Source organism: Pleurodeles waltl, chromosome 1_1, assembly GCF_031143425.1.
Source record: "Pleurodeles waltl isolate 20211129_DDA chromosome 1_1, aPleWal1.hap1.20221129, whole genome shotgun sequence".
Lineage (NCBI taxonomy): Eukaryota > Metazoa > Chordata > Amphibia > Caudata > Salamandridae > Pleurodeles > Pleurodeles waltl.
The window spans coordinates 846146735-846170490 of NC_090436.1; positions in this window are offsets into that span (position 1 = coordinate 846146735).

Consider the following 23756-nt stretch of genomic DNA (forward strand, 5'->3'; position numbering starts at 1 on the left):
AGCACAAGACACTGTCTGCAATGCCTTCATGTGGCCCTTATCCATTGTCATCTTCTTTCGCCACCTTTGGCCTTACTCCTTGTTAACTTTGAGAAGGCCTTCAACAGAGTGGAGTGGGACTACCTGGCTTATGTAATACGGAGGGCCGGTTCCTGTATGCGTTTCTGTACCCTTGTTCCGACTCCTTTATTCCAACCCCATAGCACGTGCACAAGTTAACGGGGTAGTCTCAGACGTATTCCCCATATGGCTGGGGACCTGGCAGGGCTGCTCCCTGTCCTCCCTGCTGTTTGTGCTTGCAATTGAACCTCTTGCCCGCCTTATTGTGTGTGTTGCACAGAAAAGCGGCTGGGAATGGGGCACTAATCATGAAGATTGGATTGTGTTATACACTGATGATGGTCTCCTGTATCTTTCAAATTCGCAGACCAGTAGACCTCGATGTCTGTGAATCCTACACATCTTTGCCGAGGTGACTGGTCTGTATATAAACCTGACTAAATCAATCCTTTTTCAATCTTCGACCTCACATTGCTGTGTAGAGTGGCAAACCTCTATTCCCACATACCGAGTTAGTTTTCAATACTTAGGCATTCATGTGGTGCTACACCCCAAAATGACCTGGTTCCTCAATATTACTCCTCTGATCCACTGAGTCAAAAGGGACCTTTAGAAGTGGAAGGCCCTCCCATTAAATGCCATGGACAGAAAAGCCCTCTACAAGACAATGGTGTTACCACAGTTCCTGTATCTTTTCCCACATATCCCTCTAATGCTTACCTGCCTTCTCCATCACTAATTAGACCCAATGGCAATAGCCTTCATGTGGCACAATTCCAGGCCAAAATCAGCTTACACTAAGGCCCATATTTATACTTTTTGACGCTAAACTGCGCTAACGCAGTTTAGCGTCAAAACATTTTGCGCCGTCTAACGCCATTCTGAAGCGCCATGCGGGCGCCGTATTTATGGAATGGCGTTAGCCGGCGCAAGCAGACCGGCGCTGCCTGGTGTGCGTGGAAAAAAACCACGTAGACCAGGCAGCGCCGGCGTTGGGCAAAAATGACGTTAGGGCGTCTTAAAATGGGGCAAGTCAGGTTGAGGCAAAAAAATCGTCTTAACCCGACTTGCGCCATTTTTTAACGACGCCCATCCCCCATCAACATGACTCCTATCATTGTAAAGATAGGAGTCATGCCCCCTTGCCCAATGGCCATGCCCAGGGGACTTCTGTCCCCTGGGCATGGTCATTGGGCATAGTGGCATGTAGGGGGGCACAAATCAGGCCCCCCTATGCCAAAAACAATTATTAAAAAAAAATAAAAAAATACTTACCTGAACTTACCTGAATGTCCCTGGGGTGGGTCCCTCCAGCCTTGGGTGTCCTCCTGGGGTGGGCAAGGGTGGCAGGGGGGGTCCCTGGGGGCAGGGGAGGGCACTCTGGGCTCATTTTGAGCCCACTTGTCCCTTAACGCCATGCCTGACCCAGGCGTTAAAAAGCGGCGCAAATGCGCCGTTTTTAGCCACGCCCACTCCCGGGCGTCTCTTTTGCCCGGGAGTATAAATACCACGTAAAGGCCTGGGAGTCATTTTTTAGACGGGAACGCCTCCCTTGCATATCATTAACGCAAGGAAGGGGTTCACGCTAAAAAATGACGCACATTCCGGGAACTTTGGCGCTATACGCCTCTAACGCCATAGTATAAATATGGCGTTAGTTGGCGTTAGTTTAGCGTCGAATTTGCGTCGAAAAAAACGACGCAAATTCGGCGCAAACGGAGTATAAATACGGCCCTAAATGTCAGTGTGCCCCCTAGGATAGAGGTCCAAGCATGACCAATCTGCATGACCAATCTTTATTTATACTTTCTGGCAACCAAAATTCTTGTTCTAGATGATTAGTTCAATGGAGGCTGGACCAACCCACACATTAGGTTGAATTAGCTAAGATGGAGTTCCTCCACTTGATGGATATGCTTTATGGCAGGGTTGTTTCTACTGCTGTGACAGAGGTGACACAATTGGACCTTTTGGCTTGGAGGGCTGTGCTGCGTCATACAGGGTAGAACAAGACACTAAGCTAGCACACCACATGGTTGCGGGAGGTGGCTTCACTGGAGAGATTAGGTCAATGGGACGCAATTGGCATCATCCAATTGGGAGACGTATGGGCTGGTACCCAAATGTAGTTCTTCCAAGAACTCTGTGACATCTACAAACTATCGACATCCCAATTCCACAAGTACTTGCAAATATGTCACACTCTGACCACTCACATACCACGGGATACCTCCATCCACAAGGTTAGTCCTTTAGAAGTAAAGGTGATGCTAGGCACAATTGAGAACGGGGGAGTCCCCCAGATCTATTGCACACTTACAATAGACACTTCGGACACAATGCATCATCTTCAACTTAGATGGGAGAATTTGTTGGGTCCACTGGAGGACGATGATTGGAGAGATGCACTGAGGGCACCCATGTCCTCCAGACTTAGACCAACACAAATATACTACCTGCATTGTGCATATCTTACATAGGACCTATTGCTTTGGGCTGGTCTCCTTGCCTGTCCAGTGTGCCATCGATGCTCTCATGAACCTGCAGATTTTTTCCATGTTGTCTAGTCCTGCCCAGTCATACAACACTACTGGGAAGCAGTGACTACAGAATTGTCCACGCTTCTTGACTGAGAGGTGGAGCAATGTCCTTTACCACTCTTACTGGGAGTGCTTGAGGGTATGGGTGGTACTCGAGTTGATCACATAATGATGAGGACAGCAAGTATGGTGGCAAAAAGGTACATAGCAGCACTTTGGAAAAGCTCTGAGCTCCCTGGCACAACTCAGTGGCGTTGTGGGGTACACTGGTGTGCCATGCAAGAAAAACTGGTATATGAAGCATGAGGATGTCCAGCAAAACATAGCAACATACGGAGCAAGTGGTGGGGTGAGTCCTAATTGGGTTTGTTTAACTATGAGTATGCAATGTTGCTTAACTGGGAGTCCGGTGGGTGTGCCAGATGTACCGCTGTAAAAAATGTTGCTCAGGTTTTGGAGCCAAATGGTCTGAACGTGACAATAATGCAATACTGCTTCTATGCTATTTTAAGAAAAAAACAATACAAATGTTTATCAAAGAAATAGAACATATTTCATCACAACAGCCACTTGTAAATAAGGGAAACAGTAAGCATTGTAATAAATTATGCCCGGCACCCGCAACACTCCATGCCAACAGAGAACTTCCTAGCCACTAAAAGGAACAGCAAAGTAGGTTGGTAATGCATCTGCTACTATAAAGTTAGACGCCGTCAGCTGCTGAACGCTGTGAGCCTGAGACAGCTGTTGAATCCGCCAGAGCTGCAAGAAAGGGAGACACCACGAGCCTTCAGGGTCTTTTCTGACCCAAGGCCAAGCAGCCGACTATAATGAGCGTGTGTTTCTGGAGGAGCGGGACAGCCCGACCCAGAGACCATAATTAAGGGGACAGGCCAAGAAAGAATACAGAAAGCTTAGCAACAGAAGCAGCGAGACCAAAAGTAAAGACTTCGGAAATGTTGCAAGAACAAACCCCTTGAGACCTCATTCCCTCCCCTAAATATAGGGCCCAGCACCTTATCAACTTACCAAGGGGAAGGAAAGAGAAAAATCCAACATGTTCCCAAGAGGCCTAGCCTCGCAGGGCTTACATGGAATGGCCCAGAGGCTCCAATATGTGTGATACTCCTATGGTGACTGCATAGAACAGAAGGAAACATAACGTGTTGTGGGCTCTGCCTCCTTTTATTTTCAGTATGGTAGGAGGGGTATGGAAAGAGGTCGGGATGATTTCTTGATGCTCCTTTCACAGGTGCAGATAAAGATGGAGGAACCAGTTTCTTGGCAAAATGGACTGTAAAGGTTAGTGTCACCTTATTTAGCATCAGTAATGGTGTCAGTCTGCTGATTAAGCATCTGAGTGGAGTACGGACAGATTGGTTACATAAATAAATATCTGCTTATCTGCACTAAAGCCATGTAGTTTATGGGATAACTGTCCATCGGCATTTCATTCCCCTCATGTATTTAATCTATAAGGAACTAATCAACATCAGCTTTAAATCACTTTTAACCTTAAAACAGCCTATTGAGAATGCAGCATTTGTTAACATTTCTGTTTAATAGTTATCTAGCATATATAGACAACAGACATAGCAATTATTAAAAAACGAATGGCCAAGAACATATTTATCATTAGGATAGAGTTGTAAAAGTCTTGTGTTTCCAGCACCTAGAAGCAAAAGAAAAACACAAATGAAAGTTCACATGGGGTAAATTAATAATGGCCACTAACAATAGCTTGCCGCCTAATTAAAAGTATTGATTAGCTTGTTTTTCTCCGCCAATTAGAGTTATCTCTCTCCCCTACCTCTGCCTTGTTTTTCTCTTTTCATGTAAGTCTGTTTTTGACCCTATTTTCACAATTCCTGTCTCTCGTTTATTGTATGTGAGTGTGCTTATGACAGTACTACAACAAACCTCAATTCATAGACAAAACTGTATCTATGTAAGTAAAGAAAACAAACATAAACATGTAATTCCATGAGCTAATAATTTATAATCTTCAAACGTGAGGTGTTAATCCACCGAAGATGCTACCGTTTAAAAGGGTTACGTTATGGCTGTTACGCATTCTCTACATGGGTAATGTTATTTGCTCTTTTTTTTGTTTTATTTAGCAATATAATAAGGATCATATGTAAATTATCTGGTAAGGTCCAAGCTAAAGTTTTGAGAATTTAGAACTGAGCTCAACGGCTGATAGCTATGGCACCGAGCAGACAATCTTAACTTTGAGAAAATATGTGAAGCGTTTACACCAAACTGTTAAAAAGCCATAAAGACCACACAGAAAAAAACACAAGTATAATTAATTAAACAAAAGGATGCCATCATGTCTAAAATTTAGCAAGGGAACCAGAGATATGAATTTTAGAAGATTCAAGGAAAAATAGTACCAAAAAGCACTAAGGGGCAGATTTAAGAGCCCCTAGCGCCTCCTTGTGCCACATTAGTGTCTTTTTTTTACTCTAATGTGGCCCAATGAGGCCAAAATCACCACACCAAATTTACAAAGTGGCACAATGCATGCATTGCACCACTTTGTAACCCATTGCGCTACAATATGCCAGGGCCAGGCATAATGTATGTAAAGGGGCATTCCTCATTAGGGGGACCAAAAAAATGGAGCAAAGAAATCTAAGAGATTTATTTGCATCATTTTTTTCCGCACTTTTAATGCCTGCTCAGAGCAGGCGTTAAAGAGGAAGCACACAATTGTTTAAAATGGGTCTCAATGGGCTTTGCAGGATTAGCGTCAACATTTGTTACGCTAATCCTGCAAAGCTCTGAACTAGCGTTAACAATTCTGATGCTAGTTCCATAACTACCGCCATGGTGCGCCGTATCTTAGATACAGCACACACATGGTGGCGTTAGGTGTGCGCTAAGGGGCACAAGAAAAGTGGTGCTGCACGTGAGTAAGTGTCAATGATAGTCTAAGATTGCGGAACACTTGGACCTGACTTCAATTTCAGGCTGTCCAGAGAGGATACACCAACTAAGTTTGTCAAGTCAATGAATTTACTGCGGTACATTGTTTCTCAAGTGGAAGCCAAAATCAAATCCGAATCAGCACAGCAAAGTTGCAGGCTGCATTTGAGGAACTTCTTTCAAACTCAGATAGCCATTGGATGAGGTCCTGCTGAAGCCGTTGGTTTGACGGGAAAAGCTCAGAGAGATAAAATTCAAATATAACACCTAATGTGAGCCTTCGTGTCAGACAGATAATTTTGGCACCTTCACCCAATCACGATTCCTAAGTTTGGATTCAGGGCCTGAGTTAAAGTTCAGCCGATGGGTTACTCCATCACAGATGTGATGGATATCCTGTCTGCTGTATTGCAAGTGCAACATATCCAATGCATTTGTAATATGGTGAACAGAATATCAGTCATGTTTGTGAGAGAGGAACCTATGCACAGCATGCTAACTCAGGCCTTTAGGGCCACAGGTATAAAAGTCAGTTTTTGTGACTTGCAAATTATGAAGCTTAGCGATTTGCAATTTGCGAGTCACAAAACCTGATGTAGAACAGTGTCTCAGACACTGTTAGTGGTTCCCAAATGGGTCGCAATTAATATTTATGAGGCAAGTCGTAACTTGAGACCCATTTAAGAATGGCCACACTCACAGAGATGGTGGCCTGCTGGGGTCAGCAGACCACCATGTCTGTGACTGCTTTTTAAATAAAGCAGTTGTTTTTAAAAAAAATGCAGCCCATTTTCCTTAAAGGAAAACTGGATGTATTTTTAAAATAAAAATGAAACGTTTCAGCTTAATTTTGTCAGAGTAGGCAGTGGTCTGTAGGATGATTACACCCCCATTCGCAAAGGGGAAGGGGTCCCTTGGGGACCTCTTCCCATTTGAGAATAGGTTAACATGAATTTGAAATTGGTGTTAACTGCAATTGTTTTGTAACCGCATTCACGGTCACAAAACAATCATACATACCTCTGTGACTTGCAATTAGGAAGGGGCGAGTTGTAAATAGATTACCGAATCGCAAAACAGCATTTGAACATACCAAATGCTTGTTTCTGTGTGCAAACGGCCTGAGTCTGCGAGTTAGCACACAGAAAAAAGCATTGTATATCTGGCCCTTAGTCTCTTTTTCCGATCTTAGAATCCTCCACTGGGACACAGTTGCAGGTTGTATCTAACAATGAGTTCCATGTGACCATATGCCTTCTTGCACACGGCCCACAGAAACAGATTTGTTGCTGTAGAGAAGCCCCCTGCAGAGGAAGCCTGTATCTTCAGTGAAGATGAGCATAGGGATGATTGGTTCCAGTCTTCCATAAGCCTGGAAGTCCAAAACATTTTTTAAGTGCCAAGTCTGGCAAGTTATTAGGAGAAGTTCACTAAGGCACAACTAAGTGTCACAGGACCTCAGGAAAAGCAATTAAGGGTTAAAACTCACTCCTGCTGAGGCCACTAGTAGAGTCTAGTCCAGTTCTAGTTGCTACTGGTCAGCTGGGCACTTCAGGGAAAGGTTTGTTGTGTCACTGTTCTTCCACAATTCCAGAAAGTGTTCTGAGAAGGGTGCCTTGGGGTGCCACATTTATTGTTGACACCAGCTGCTGGGTGGGGATATCTTCTGGCTCTTCTGTAAACAATGGGGTCAAATGTTTCCAGGTGTAACCTTCCCAACTTTTAAAGATGAATCAGCAGTGAATTTCAAACATAGGGAGATAGCTTCCTCTTCTGCCCCTGTTTAGAAACCACTGACTGCAACGCAGTGGATGCCCCTCAGCACTCTTATATCCTCAGTGATTACTGCAGAGTATATAAGATCACTGAGGGGAACACAGCAGTGAATACCCCTTGGCACCCTTACATACACTGCAGTGATCACTGCCAATGGGTTTGCACAGAGCATATCCCTTGGTGGCCTTGCATACTTTACAGTAATCATTGCATAGTTTGTAAGTGCACAGGGAAGTGTGCACTGTAGTCCATTTGGAATTTAGCAGTGCAATTTGTTTAGGGCAAAGTGCATACATTTTTGGATGCAAGGGTACATTTTGTGCTAAGAAAATAAAGCCAAATGCACACTCAGCCCCACCACAGAACTCTGTGTAATCTCACAGAATTATATTGTCATTCTGCTGAATTCCATGGAATCAATTTCTGTCAACCCCTCCCACCTCTACTTTTATTAGTATTACATTTAGTATTTTAGCTGGTCCGGAGCCTGAGATAGCAGATTTAATATTTTAATCTGTACTATAGTTTTATAGTTGGACAACCAGAGCCTTCCACAGCAAAAAATACCTTTTGGGGCATTGCCAGTGTGAGGATATGGTAACATTACATTTCTACATGTCCCACTTTTAATTACCGTGCAGTCTACCTTGTGGGATACAAGGCCTAACACAGGGTGACTAACTATGATTTAAAAGAGATGTTTACCCTGCCAAAATGGCTAGTTTGACAGGTCAGACTGCAGCTTTAAACTGCAGCACTAAGGCTACACTGGTCTACCTGAAGCCACGTTTTCCTGTGTCACACTAGTGGATAACATAATAAGTGCTGTAGTCCACATTTTTTGTGCCCCCTGATGAATTGAAGAATTACCATAAAACTTTCAATCATCAGTCAATGTAGAAAAACCTAAAGGTCTGCAAAGTGTTGTGGAGTTTCCTCAAACAGTTATTGGCAAGCCAAAATTGAAGGAATTCCTATATCTAAGAATCCTAACTATAACTTTAGAGTGTCTAATGCCTCTCTGTTATATATAAATACATATATATATATCACCAAGTGGGGGTCACCACTAGGTAAGTATAGTTAGGACCTAGTTTCTATAGAAAGAGGGTTTTTTTTCACTTGCCTATATCTTTGCTGGCAGTTGATGAAACTTCACAAAATTTCACAAGAAAAATTGACGCTCACTTCAGCTCCAGTCTGGAAAGATCCTGGGTGATCCGTCAAGCAGGGGGCAGAAAAAAGGAGGGGTCCCAAAACATGTATTCCCCTTGTTAATTCCCCTTGGGTTTTTGAACAGGAATACAGCCTGAACTGCCAGATGTAATTGCACCAAATGTAGCAGAAAGGTATCCTTGGTGTAAATATGTTCAGTAGTTTTTGAGATAATAAAGAAAATTCAAATTTTTATATATAGAGACACAAAGACTCCGCAAACACTCCCAATCACGTGCTGAGATCTGATTGGCTGCCAACACCTCAACTAGGAAATGTTGGCAGCCATCTTGGAACTCGGCTTCAGCGGAGTCCCAGACAAAATGTAAAGAAAAGAGAAAAGGGGGCAGTGTAGGGAACCCTGAACTCTTTGCTCTGGTGTTGGGGCAAAAATGATTTTTTTTAAAACATGTCCCTGAAAAGTGCAGTGGATCCATAAATCCAGTGATTTTTTTTTTTTAAACGTACCTGCGCTTGTTTTGGAAAAAGCCCCTAGATGGGCCAGATCCCTGGGGAATTATTTAACAAAAGGAAGGGGCACAAGGGGCCCCGTCCTGAGGCCCTTGGAGCCCCGTGGGCCACCACTTCCCGGGCCTTCATTAAATAAGTATACAGAGGTCCATGTGGTCCCCTGCACCTTGGGGACCACCACCTCCCTGGGGCAAAACAGTTCATTTTAAGAGGGAGGCCCATACAGCTTCCCCTTCAGCCCTGGGGACCACCACCTCCCTGGGGCTGAGTATGTAATTTATGCAGGGGGCCCTCATGGCCCTCCCAACCCCCAGGGACCACCACTTCTACAGGCTAAAAATAATATGAAGAAAGGGGACCGTTGAGGGCGGTCTGTTGCGGTCCCCCAAGGACCACCCCCTTTCAGAGGCAGTTGACTGCAAATAATGGGGGTTGCGCAGCCACCCCCCCTCACACTCCCAGGGACCACCACCTCCTCGAGGCTGAAATAAGTTGATGAAGGGGGTCTGTTGTGGACCCTCAGTCCCGGGGATCACCACCCACTGGGGCTAAAATAAAGGCTGGAGTCAGAACTAACACTCTTCTTCCAGCGTGCAAGAGCTGTCAAAGTGCTCTTGCCACTGGAAGCAGAGGTTTTATCTCTTTCTCTGTCTGCAGAGATGCTGGCAAGGAGAGAGATCAAACAAATTGCTTTTACAGACAGGGAGCATGGTTAGCACTCCCAGTGTGCAAAAACAATGGCGGCTCCTGCAGGAGGCGAGATGCCGGCTGGGATCAGAGGGGCCTTGACGCTCTTCCTGTGTTCCCATTGCACACTGGGTGCTCTGGGGTGCTCCCAGGACAGATGGCTGGAACCCAGGGGGTGGGGTCCTTAGGGCCAAAGTCAGCCCGGAGAGGGTGGCTATGAGGGCCCCCTAAATATATGCCAGTATTTTAGAAAATAATTTTTAGAACAGAAAAGTGGGAGATTTCTTAGAAAGAAATTGGGAAAATGTATTTCTCAATTGTGACCCTAACTTTAACACCCCTGTAACTTTTATTTTTGTAAGTGCATTTTTATTGCTTTTTTAATTCTACTTCTTAAATATAATGTCCCTGTAACTTTTGATGTTTCAGTGTATATATAGATAGATCTTTTTTGTTAATAAGCATAACAGGATGTAGGCCTTTCCATTTCAGCCTTGGCAGGTATGGGGTCCTGCCAAATCACTGTCAGTGAAAGAAAAGCTGGTAGCCCTTGAAGAGTGCCAGAGCAGTCTGGATAGAGAGGATTAATGTGCATTAAGAATTCACTATGCAACAGTACCCTGATGACAAGCATTTCCCAGCAAACTGTGACCTCTCAGGTACTTTGGGAACTCAGAATCCATCTTAGATATCTTGGTACACTTCTCTCATGGTCCCATAGTCTTTGTTTGGCAATCATGATACAAGGTTGCCACAGACAGGACCTTGTTTTATGCTTCTAGAATTTCCATTGCAATAACAGTTGCCTCCTTTGGAGTTGTTTTATACTCTTTGGGAATACAGATAGGCTTTCTGGAGTTGCATTGTGAAAACTAAGTTTGTGCTAGTCTGAACATTTAACTTAAACATTTTTAAAGGCTTTTTAATTGTTGCATTACACATATGATGGAACTGGTGGAATTATTAAGTCAGGACTTTATTGCACTTGCTATCTATCCATGAGTATACATAAAGGATTCAGAGTTTTAGTAATGCTCATAAAAGTTGCTGCATTAGGAACAGCACAGTATTATTACTTTCTATTTGACTTGAACTGACACACGAGTCAAGTAGAAACTATGGCCCACATATGACATTGGCACTGACAGCCTCCAAAAGACCGTCACCACGGCTACCATCCGTCTGCCAGATTATAACCACAGCCACAAGAAGGGTGGAAATCCAGCCGTAGCCATACTGGCAGACGGTGGTATGGTGGTGCTGCTAGCACCAACACCGCCACACCAGTAGACCGCCGCCAGGCATATCATGAGATATGATACGGCCTGGCGGTGTTCTGCTGGCGGGCGCTGCTGGCGGTAGCAGCGCCCTATCCCATTCCCTAATGGAAGACTTTATGGAGGTAAGTTGGGCTTCCGACAGGGGAGGTGGGTGGGGGGTGTTTTGTGTGTGTGGGGTTGTGTGCATGAATGTGTGAGTGAGTGCGTGAATGCGTCTGTGTGTAGTGTTGTTTGCGTGGGTGTATGCATGTGTGTAAATGTATGTAAGTAAATGTGTGTACGCATGTTAGTGTGAATGTGTGTACGGATGTGTGCAAGCATGACTGGATGTATGGGTGTGTGAATGCATGTATGCCAGTGTGAGTGAGTGGGTGTATGTATGTTGCATGTCTGTGGGTGTGTGCGTGTATGGGGGTGTGGGATCAGAAGTGGGGAGCATGGATGGAGGGAGTGGGGGCATCTGGGGAATGTTTGGGGGGCTGGGTGAGCCTCCTACCAGTGACAGGGAAGGAATTCCCTGTCACTGGTAGGGCCTACCGCCATGGTAAGCTGGCTCAAAATGCCACAGGCAGTACTATAGTGGCCGTTGGGCTGAAGATTGTTGTCTCTGGCCCAGCGGCTGCTACCGCCATGGCAGTAGGAATGGTAAATTGGCAGGTTGGATGTAGCCAACCTGCCAATGTCATAATGTGGCAGTATGTACCGCTAGCCTGTTGGCGGTATTACTGCAACATTATCACTTACCGCTGGGGTCATAATGACCCCCTATATCTCATCTTACATTAGCAACAAAAGAGTACTACTAGTTTCTATTCACCTTGAAGTAGCACAAGAGTCAATTGGAAACTATATTGCATCTTCCACAAAGGGTGCGCAGAGACACAGCTCATGTCAGTCAGACTGCTAGGGAGAAATGTTGAGAAACAAATATTTAAGATACTCTTTACAAATACCTGAGAGAAACAACTCATTCAGATCAGAAAGGGGCGAGTGAAAACCTTTTTTACTGTAAATGGGGCTAGTAAGACATGGCCCCCCTAGCTAAATGAATCACACAAAAGGTATCCTTCTGCCTTACCATATTTTGACCCAGATAGTGGGGTTGGAGATTGTGCATGGTGCATCTTCCTTTGGAAAATAACCCATCAACTCTAGCTGTGTTTATTGGTAAGCTTCTCTCACTTTAGTACTGGTATGCTTCATCATCAGGCCACACCCTGGACACTAAAATCCATAATCCCGCATCCCTGGTGTCTAGTGGTTACCGTACGTATTGTGTCTGTCCTGTAATTTGTCTTTGTGTTATTTGTGCTGTTTTTCCTCTTTTTGTGCCTTTCTGCTCTCTGACTCTGTTTTTGTGCCTTTTCTCGTCTTATGCCCATTTAGCAGATTTTTCCCACTCTCCCCGTTCCCGCTGCTGCGTCCCCATTTGCCCACTGCTCCCCGCCTCCTGCCTCCCAGCTGCTCCTCTCTCCCACCTCCACTTCTTAATGGCGGCTGCTGCACAGTGCACAGAGTGACCCCCTGACCTGATTTAAGGCCAGGTTTCACTCTACATGCTGCACAGCTCCTCCTGTCTGACACCGTGCCCCGACCCTGCTCTCGCTGCTGCTGTGAGTTCGAGGCCCTCCACCACCCACAGGCACCCACCTGCACCTCATCCCTGGTGTCTAGTGGTTGCCGTAAGTATTGTGTGTCTGTCCTGTAATTTTTCTTTGTGTTATTTGTGCCATTTTTCCTTTTTTTTGTGCCTTTTCTGTTCTCTGACTCTGTTTTTGTGTCTTTCTGCTCTCTGGCTCTGTTTTTGTGCCTTTTCTCATCTTTTGCCCATTTTGCCGATTATTCCCACTCTCCCTGTTCCCGCCACTCAGTCCCCTGCGGCCCGCCCCCCTTGTGTCCCCATTTGCCCACCATCTCCCCTTCTTAATGGTGGCCGCTGCACGGTTGTGCCGCTAGTGTGCCGGAGGTGCGCCAGAGGCAAGCCCGTCTGCACCCGTTCACGCCTGGACCGCGCCTAGCACCAGTCCCCCCTGTACCACGGGCCCCCCACACTGCCAGATGCCGTTACACCACCAAAGAACTCCACACGCTCAATCCTGGCTGCCCCACTGCCTGTGTCCAGACCTCCCCAAGGCACAGCCATGGGCCCTTCTCGTGCTGGATGTGCAACTTCGCCTGCGCCCAAGCCACAAAGCACCACAACAACTCCACCCATAACAACCACCTCAGCTCCATCCTCCTCAACACCCGCTCCTTCCACAAGCACACCGTCGAACTCTGGGACCTGCTCACCTCAACCTCCGAAGACATCGCCTTCCTCACCGAAACCTGGATGAACTCCTCCTCGGAACCCGACATTGCCATAGCCATCCCTGAAGGCTACAAAATCACCCGAAGAGACCGCACCAACAAACCAGGAGGAGGAATTGCAATCGTTCACAGGAGCACCATCCGGATCTCAACCAATACCCGTGACACCTTTGATGCCGCCGAACACCTGCACTTCCAGATTTACGTCACCGCCAACACCACCCTGAGAGGAACCCTTCTCTACTGACCCACAGGCCCCCGTCCACAATTCTGCGACGCCATCGCCGACATCCTCGCCAACCTTGGTCTCAAACAACTCGTCACAATGCCCACCCACTCAGCCGGCCACACACTGGACCCCATGCATATGCGTCGTATTTATACTCCCGGGCAAAAATGAAGCCCGGGAGTGGGTGGGTCTAAAAAACCCGCATTTGCGCTGGATTTTAGCGCCTGGGTCAGGGCAGGCGTTAAGGGACCTGTGGGCTCAGAATGAGCCCAGAGGTGCCCTCCCAAGCCCCCAGGGACACCCCCTGCCACCTTTGCCCACCCCAGGAGGACACCCAAGGATGGAGGGACCCACCCCAGGGACATTAAGGTAAGTCCAGGTAAGTATTTTTTTTTTTTTTTTGTGGCATAGGGGGGCCTGATTTGTGCCCCCCTACATGCCACTATGCCCAATGACCATGCCCAGGGGACAGAGGTCCCCTGGGCATGGCCATTGGACAAGGGGGCATGACTCCTGTCTTTGCTAAGACAGGAGTCATTTCAATGGGGGATGGGCGTCGTAAAAAAATGGCGCAAATCGGGTTGTGGCGAATTTTTTGCCTCAGCCTGACTTGCACCATTTCTGGACGCCCATACGCCATTTTCCCCCTATGCCGGCGCTGCCTGGTGTACGTCGTTTTTTTTAACGCACACCAGACAGCGCTGGCGGCTAACGCCGGCTAACGTCATTCAATAAATACGGCGCCCGCATGGTGCTTCAGAATGGCGTTAGCCGGCGCTAATTTTTTTGACGCAAAACTGCGTTGACGCAGTTTTGCGTCAAAAAGTATAAATATGGGCCTAAGTATTGCACCCTTAGTCTGAGTTAAAAGAAAGTATTATCAGTAAAATCATAGTGACTACAGACCCCGTCCAGTTAGGTATTACAAAAAAGTCCATAACTAAAGAAAGGAGAGAAAGAAGACCAATACGTGGTTTATGTTTGTATTGCAAAACATCAGGTAACTTTATATGATTTTGTTGAAGGAAATTTAGGACCTTTAAAAGTCAAGCATTGGTAACATTGCTCAAGGAGAGACTGCAACTGGTGGAAAAACTAGATTCCTCAACAAGGAAAGGACCTGCTTTGTCGAGTAAAGAAATTAGCTCATGGGTACTTAATACTATATTGTCAGCTGTGGCTAATATGATACTTTCCATGGTGATAAGTTTGTCCAAAAGTCAGGAGAAGGTGAGTTGGGGATTTTTAGATTCAGCAGCCTTCGCAAGTATATGGACGTTGAGTTTGCTCAGTATCTACAGATACCTGTGGTCAAGACAAAACTTTCAAAAAAGAGGTTCAGGCTGTTAATAATTCAATTGCATATAAAAGATAAGAATGTTTTCACGCGCATTTTATTTATTTGATTTGTTTTGGGTGCTATTATGAAAAGATTTGTTTTGATCTGATAGATGACTGTAGAAAACCACCTTTTCTGTTCGGCCACTCCCGATTTGAAGCCTTTTGCTGGACCTCTACTAACCAGCAGTAAAGTGACTCTGTTCCCCTTTAAACCAGGTTGAAATAACTTCTTCCTAACTGGCACCTTTAACTTGCCTATACGTCCCTAATATATACTGCAGAATGTGCACCCAGATTTTGGAATTTAAATGCCACCAGTGAACTGCAGCACCTATTGTGCCATCTACTACAGTGACAGGACAAGCATGCATTTAGGTCTACCATGTGTAGCCTTGAACCTGCAATGTAAAACCTTAAGTGCAACCTGTCAAAATAACCATTTTTGATAGGAGAAAACCTTCCTTTTAATATTAATAATTCACATCTATACAGGAATTGCAACTCACAAGGAGGGGGCATGGTATTTAAAAGTAGGACATTTAGAAATATAAAGTTAACATGCCCTCCTAGTTACTAGCACCCACGCCAGGGTGGTACATATGGGAGATCTATTTGGGAAAGGAGAGTTCTTGTCCTTTTAGGAGCTGAAGGATGGCTGTGCCCTCCCAGTGGGACACTTCCTATTATACAATGCAACTGGGGGTGAGACAGCAGTGAACCTCCCATGGCAGAACCACTATATGTGGCTTTATCCCATGGGGCACACGCAAACTCATATCAACCTTCAATACTGCACTGCAAATCCATCATTGGAAGCTGAACACTAAGACGTGTGAACAATAGACATGGGACATTCACACACTGCTTACTGACAAGCAATGGGGACAGGCCCTGTAGCAGCCTAAGGGGTGTCATGTAATCCACACTTTTGATTCACATAGCTTAATTACCTACATCGGTTGTACCTCACAATGTGCCCCCTTGGTGCACATGTACTCTGCCACCTCAATGCTACACCCCAGATAGAGTGCACTGGATGCAGGCTTTTTTCACATGGAGTGGTACTGTTCAGTGATCAAGTAGTCCAGGGAGGAAGTGGTGGAGATCATTGCCGCACTGACTGATGGGGTGGTCTCGACCCTGTCGGAATCCTGCTTGCTAGACATTTCCTCATAGGCTGAGGGGGAGAAATGCATGCATAGATTTATAGATCTAGCGTTCATAGTGTTCAAATGACAAATTGCAATGTTTTGGAAAACACAGGCAGCTCCAGAGGTGGCATGCTGGCTCTGCATATTGTTGAAGTGGGCACATGCTGAGGTGGATGTTTTGGCAGTGGGGGAGGTGGGATGAGGGGAATGATCTAGGACACTTACATCAGGAATTTTGAAGCGTATGATGACCCACCCACCCTGACTCTGACTGTCCCTGCACACACTTTTTACTGCACACTGCCCAGAGGGAGAGCCCTGATTTGGCTTTGGAGTTCAAGAAGGCTGCAGTCCTTCAGTCTGCCCACAGATAAACAGGATACACAGGAGGTTATGATTGTAGTACGTGGTCAAGTTTGCGGTCCCTCTGTTTCACTCAACAATTAGCCGTACTGAAGCCCACACACTGGTAGCCAGGGATGAGGAACCTTGGTCCCTGCATGATTAAGGTATTTCAGATTGTCCAACGAGTAGAGGACTACGATCCTGTCACCTTGCATCAAAAATGTCCTGGGTGGTTTGTGCCCTATTGTTTTATACTTATTGCTGATTTAACTAATTGGTGATGAAGTTATGTTCAATCTGTGCTTGAGTACCTCCACTTTGTTTGATCCTGGACCCAATTTGGGCCTTGGGCTGTTTTGTTGACATGGTTCCATGTCTCATTTTCTGGACACTAATAAATATGTGAAAAAAAACAATGATAAGGTGTGAAAACTCCTCTCACAGCAGAGACAATGTGTCTGGTAAAAAGACCAGTTGATGTTTATCCATGAACTTAATTTAATTCACACGTGCCTCCCCTGCCATAAGCAAATGTTAGGTGACAGATTTTGTCATTTCTGTCAGGCAGGCACCAATTTCATTGAGGGGGGCACCCCCAGAATTGGTTTGGAGTGACCACAGAGGAGGGGACTTTTCACCACCCTGGCCTAACCTCTGGGTGGGCACACATCCCTGCAGAAGGGGAGAAGGGTTTCCCCATATTAGATTTAGTAGTAAGAGGCACAGTTTGATTGCTTGCTTGCTTGTAGTAGGACACACTAGACCTGCTGCTAAAGTGCTTGGAACATTTACCCCATTGGTTAGGGAGGAGACAGGTCTCACTCTCACCCATTAGTTGGTTCTAAGCCTAAATATGGCTCTTTCAGGCACCTTCTTCAGAACACTTTTTGGACTTTTGGAATTTCAAAAGCGGTTTGGGCCTTGTGTCTGTAACCTCATAGTATCCCCAAAGGACTGGACCTACTTCTTCCTGGACACTGGACAAAGAAGTGGACACCAAGGGCCATTTGGCTGACCTGCTGTGTGGCCACCGGGAGACTGCTTACTGTCCAATTACTGAGGCATTTTCCGAGAAGTACTGAGATGACCAATGACAATAGGACATGGACTGAACCGGCAGTTGGCATCTGCCTGACACCCTGTGAGTCTCTGAGGGGCATATATACAAGCCCTTTGCACCACTTTAGCGCCTCCATAGCGCCATTTGTGTTTATACTAAGGCAAAGCTAAGATGGCTTTTCTACTACGCCATATTTATAAAGTGGCACAATGCTTGCATTGCATCACTTTGTAAATTCTTAAGCCACATTCTGCCTGCCTCAGGCATGATGTATGCAAGGGGGGTGTTCCGGCCTAGGGAGGCCCGAAAAATGGCACAGTGAAATTTACAACATTTCACTGCGACATTTTGTCCATCATTTTTAACGCCTGCTCAGAGCACTTATTATATTCAATGGACCTCCCTGTGCTTTGCTGCATTAGCATCAAAATTGTTGATGCTAGTGTAGCAAAGCGCCACAATAGCATCAAAAGTTGTTATGCTATTCTGTTAACAAGTTAACAACCACCGGGGTGTGCTGTATTGTAAATACAGCACAACCATGATGTTGTTGGGTACTGGTGGAGGGGAGCAAGAAAAGTGGTCCATTATATATGATGTGCCACTTTCTTGTAAATATGCCCCCAAGTGCTTCCAATGAGGTTCTGGGAAGGCTTGAGAAGAGTAGGCCAGTGGTCATTAGTCACCAGAAGAAAGTTTCGAAAACCTCTGAAAAAATGTTCCTCAAGACAAGTGTGACCTTTTTTGAGCTTTCTGACTTCCAGAATTTCACCATGGTCAAACATGACTACTGTATATGACCTGGGCTCCATTACAGTCAGCAGAAAATCACACCTAGGACGAGGAGTAGTGCCACCATTGACTACCATTGGTGCATTGCACTTTTTGGCATTATTTTGACTTAAAACTTTAAAAGTTCATATCTCCAGTTCCTTTTCATGACTTTTTGTCAATTGTGTGCAAATGTGTAATTTTATTAATTACATTTCACTCTATGTTTCTAATTCTATTGGGATATTTATTGCTTGCTACTGACATTTATTACTGGTTTGAGACTGCTTAATTACTTTACACATTGCTTCATAAGGCTCTCTGCTATGTGCTATGGCTACTGGGGGTTAAGTTCAGGTTCATTTTGTGACTTTAAGGGTTCACTCTGAGAAGAATTGTGATTATTCCTTGAGGTGGACAGATGCACACTCTAAAAAACAATCCAATTTTTTACACTGCTGCTCAGTTCCATATGATTTTGGATATGCTTTTTTTATACGTTATATAATCCCAGTAGCAATTAGGCAACTAGAACACCACAACTGAATCCTGAACGTTTTGAAAAAACAACATAATACTGCCCTAAGAATGATAATAATGGCTCATTCATGTCTTATTGACCAACATCAATAACCACAAGGCACTTGTGAATTTCTGAATGTCCTCCAATAACATAGCCCACATTTTAAGTTTACTTCTGACTCTTTCTAAGATGGACCCCAGTGAACAGAAAATTGCAGAATTACTGGCATCAGAGGGGAAGAAGATCAAACCGAGCTAAAGTACCAGAAAGCTGGCCTATTCTCTATGGACGATTGGAATGTGGAGGCATGCTCGTGGTGTGAAATATCATATTCACTTGTCTAATGACATGTCATTCAAAATGAAATAGGCAATAACTGCACCCTCTGATGTTGAAAGTGTGCTAGATCACTTAATGTATTTACATGCAGCCTGAATCCTCAGAGAATAAATAAATCTTTATATTTCTCAAATAATTGTTTGTAGAACAAAAACGATATTGACATAGCTTTTTGTTTACATTATCACTGGCTCAGCAGCAGAACCATGCTGTAGAAGTACACAACACAAACAATGGTTTGGACTATTTGGCAGAAAGCTGTTGGTTTTCTAGCTTGATCAATGCAGTAGCTACTAGCAGGTCCCAGAAACCTTAAAAAAAAAGAAAACAACTGCCTGCATGTGCGTTCTTGGATTTTAAGAATACAACAGTATGCTCAAGGATATATTGGAATCCCTAGCCACCTTTCAGCGTTTAATGGAAAATTCTCTAGGTATGCAAATGTACTAGAGGTACGATGCACCTAGATGACACTATGATATTTGTTCAAGCTTTGTAATAACATTACGCTCACTCCAGGAGGTCACAGTCGGGGGCAAGACTAATAACACACAAACCCTTATTTTATGACTGACAATTTTGCCAGAGTAGTTTAAAATATGATGACCTTGTCGTATTAAGTGAAGGCATCACTGTGGACCCCTCCAACATTGAAATCTGCTATAGTTGAGCAAGACCAAATATATAAGAAAAACATCAGTTTCTGTGCATTCTGTGGATACCAGCACAGAATTATCAACAGGATTGACACAATCTGTAAACCTTAACAGAATTGGCGAAGTGGTGTAGCTACCAACTAGAAAAGACTTGGAAACTGACAAAAAGCTTGAGACAAAGTGCCAAAAAATGCATGATCACTTTGGATGCTGATGGATAGTTTAATGCTACTTATCAAAAAGCTCATGGCTGTCATGGTGTGGCAGTTACCCAATTAATTAAACATGTTGTAGGAAAGTACCATCTTGCCTGGCATGCTACCCCCATTTTTACTTATGTGTCAGTTTGTTTTTGCCTGTCTCACTGGGATCCTGCTAGCCAGGACCCCAGTGCTCATAGTTTGTGGCCTGAATGTGTTCCCTGTGTGGTGCCTAACTGTGTCGCTGAGGCTCTGCTAAACAGAACCTCAGTGTTTATGCTCACTCTGTCTTTAAAATTGTCACTGCAGGCTAGTGACCATTTTACCAATTCTGATTGGCACACGGGAACACCCTAATAATTCCCTAGTATATGGTACCTAAGTACCCAGGGCATTGGGGTTCCAGGAGATCCCTATGGGCTGCAGCATTTCTTTTGCCACCAATAAGAAGCTCAGACAATCCTTACACAGGACTGCCACTCCAGCCTTAGTGAAATAACGTACACGTTATTTCACAGCCATTTTACACTGCACTTAAGTAACTTAAGTAACTTATAAGTCACCTATATGTCTAACCCTCACTTGGTGAAGGTTAGGTGCAAAGTTACTAAGGGGGTGATTCTAAGTCCGGCGGGCGGCGGAGGCCGCCCGCCAGACTTCCCCCACCAAAATACTGCTCCGCGGTCGAAAGACCGCTGAGCGTATTTTGGGATTTGCCCTGGGCTGGCGGGCGACCGCCAAAAGGCCGCCCGCCAGCCCAGGGCAAATAAACCTTCCCACGAGGACGCCGGCTCAGAATTGAGCCGGCGTAGTGGGAAGGTGCGACGGGTGCAGTGGCACCCGTCGCGTATTTCAGTGTCTGCAAAGCAGACACTGAAATACATAGTGGGGCCCTCTTACGGGGGCCCCTGCAGTGCCCATGCCATTGGCATGGGCACTGCAGGGGCCCCCAGGGGTGGAGGATTCTGTAGGGCAGTGGAAAACCGGCGGGAGACCGCCGGTTTTCCTAGTCTGACCGCGGCCGAACCGCTGCGGTCAGAATGCCCTGCGGGGCACCGCCGGTCTGTCGGCGGTGCTCCCGCCGACCCTGGCCCCAGCGGTCTGAGACCGCCGGGGCCAGAATGACCCCCTAAGTGTGAGGGCACCCTGGCACTAGTCAAGGTGCCCCCACATTGTTCATGGCAATTTCCCCAGACATTGTGAGTGCGGGGACACCATTACACGCGTTCACTACATATAGGTCAATATCTATATGTAGCATCACAATGGTAGCTCCAAATATGGCCATGTAACATGTCTAAGATCATGGAATTGTCCCCCCATGCCAAATCTGGTATTGGGGTGCCAATCCCATTCATCACGGGGCTCCAGCATGGACCCCGGGTACTGCCAAACTAGCTCTCGGGGGTTTTCACTGCAGCTACCGCTGCTGCCAACCCACAGACAGGCTTCTGCCCTCCTGGGGTCTGGGTAGCCCAGTCCCCAGGAAGGCAGAACAAAGGATCTCCTCTGAGAGAAGGTGTTACAACATCTTCCTTTGGAAATAGGTGTTAAGGGCTGGGGAGGAGTAGCCTCCCCCAGCCTCTGGAAATGCTTTGAAGGGAACAGATGGTGCCCTCCTTGCATAATCCAGTCTACACCAGTACAGGGATCCCGCAGCCCCTGCTCTGGCACGAAACTGGACAAAGGAAAGGGGAGTGACCACTCCCCTGCCAATCACCACCACAGGGGTGGTACCCAGTGTGTCCCAGACCTCTGCCATCTTGAATGCAGAGGTGTGAGGGCACAGTGGAGGCCTCTGAGTGGCCAGTGCCAGCAGGTGACGTCAGAGACCCCTCCTGACCGGTGCTTACCTGGTTAGGTGGCCAATCCTCCTCTGAGGGCTATTTAGGGTCTCTCCTGTGGGTTTCTCTTCAGATAACGAATGCAAGAGCTCACCAGAGTTCCTCTGCATCTCTCTCTTCGACTTCTGCCAAGGATCGACCGCTGACTGCTCCAGGACGCCTGCAAAGCCGCAAACAAAGTAGTAAGACGACTACCAGCAACATTGTTGTGCCTAATCCTGCCGGCTTTCTCGACTGTTTCCTGGTGGTGCATGCTCTGAGGGCTGTCTGCCTTCGCCCTGCACTGGAAGCCAAGAAGAAATCTCCTGTGGGTCGATAGAATCTTCCCCCTGCTAACGCAGGCACCAAACTTCTGCATCACTGGTCCTCTGGGTCCCCTCTCATCTTGACGAGCATGGTCCCTGGAACAGAGGAGCTAGATCCAAGTGACCCCGACAGACCAGTGGTCCTTCTGTCCAATTTTGGTGGAGGTAAGTCCTTGTCTCCCCACTCCAGACAGTAATCCTGTGTACTGCACGATCTGCAGCTGCTAGGGCTTCTGTGCACTCTTGCATGGAATCCTTCATGCACAGCATAGCCCAGGTCCCCAACACTCCATCCTGCATTGTTCAACTCAATGAATTGACCACCGGGTTTGTGGGACCCTCCTTTGTAGTGCTGAGATGACCAACGCGGTCAGATTTCTTGGATGCCTGTTCAAGTGATTCTGTGGGTGCTGCCTGCTTCTGCATGGACTCTCTGTACTGCTGAGCGCCCCCTCTGTCTCCTCCTTCAAGGGGCGACCTCCTGGTCTTTCCTGGGCCCGGGCAGCACCCATTTTCTTTAACTACAACCTTTGAGGCTAGCAAGGCTTGTTTGCGGTCTTTCTGCATGAAAACAACTCTGCATCCTCCAACACACTGTGGGACATCTTCTGTGCAAAGGAAAAGATCCTGGCATCTTCCGTTGCTGTAGAATCTTCAGCTTCTTCCACCCAGAGGCAGCCCTTTTGCACCTTCATCCGGGGTTTAGTGGGCTCCTGCCCCCCTGCATACTTTCATGACTCTTGGACTTGGTCCCCTTCCTTTATCAGTATTCAGGTCCAGGAATCCATCTTCAGTGCTTTGCAGTCAGTTGTTGTCTTTGCAGAATCTCCTATCACAACTTTAGTGTGTTTCTGGGGAAGTAGGGTAACTTTACTCCTACTTTTCTGGGTCTTGGGGTGGGGTATCTTAGACACCCTTAGTGTTTTCTTACACTCGCAGCAACCCTCTACACACTACACTAGTCCAGGGGTCCCTAAGTGGTTTGCATTCCACTTTCTTAGTAGATGGTTTGTGTTGCCCCTAGGCCTATTGCATCTGATCTTATTCTACAGTGTTTGCACTACTTTTCTAACTGTTTACTTACCTGATTTTGGTTTTTGTGTATATTTTGTGTATCTTACTTACCTGCTTAGGGAGTATATCCTCTGAGATATTTCTTACACATTGTCACTAAAATAAAGTACCTTTATTTTTAGTAACTCTAAGTATTGTGATTCTTATGATATAGTGCTATATGATATAAGTGGTTTAGTAGGAGCTTTGCATGTCTCCTAGTTCAGCCTAAGCTGCTCTGCTATAGCTACCTCTATCAGCCCAAGCTGCTAGAACACTACTAATCTACTAATAAGGGATAACTGGGCCTGGCACAAGGTGTAAGTACCATCAGGTACCCATTATAAGCCAGGCCAGCCTCCTACATTGGTGGTGCAGCGGTGGGATAAGTACTTGTAACTGTTTACCACTTTGTCATTGGTGCTTTTCGTAAGAAAAACATATACCAAACACTTACAAATATACACAGCTAACCTAAACAGTTTAACTTTCTTTCTTTAAACTTTCTAAAAAGTTTTGAAAAGTTTTCAAAAGTTTGAAAAAGTTTTCAAAAGTTTTTCTCTTTTCTTTAAAAGTTTCTAAACTTTTTTTTCTCTCTGTCCTAAACCCTTTCCAACAATGATGTGTGCAGTAGAATTTACTCCCTCAGTCGTCCAGGCAGCCTAT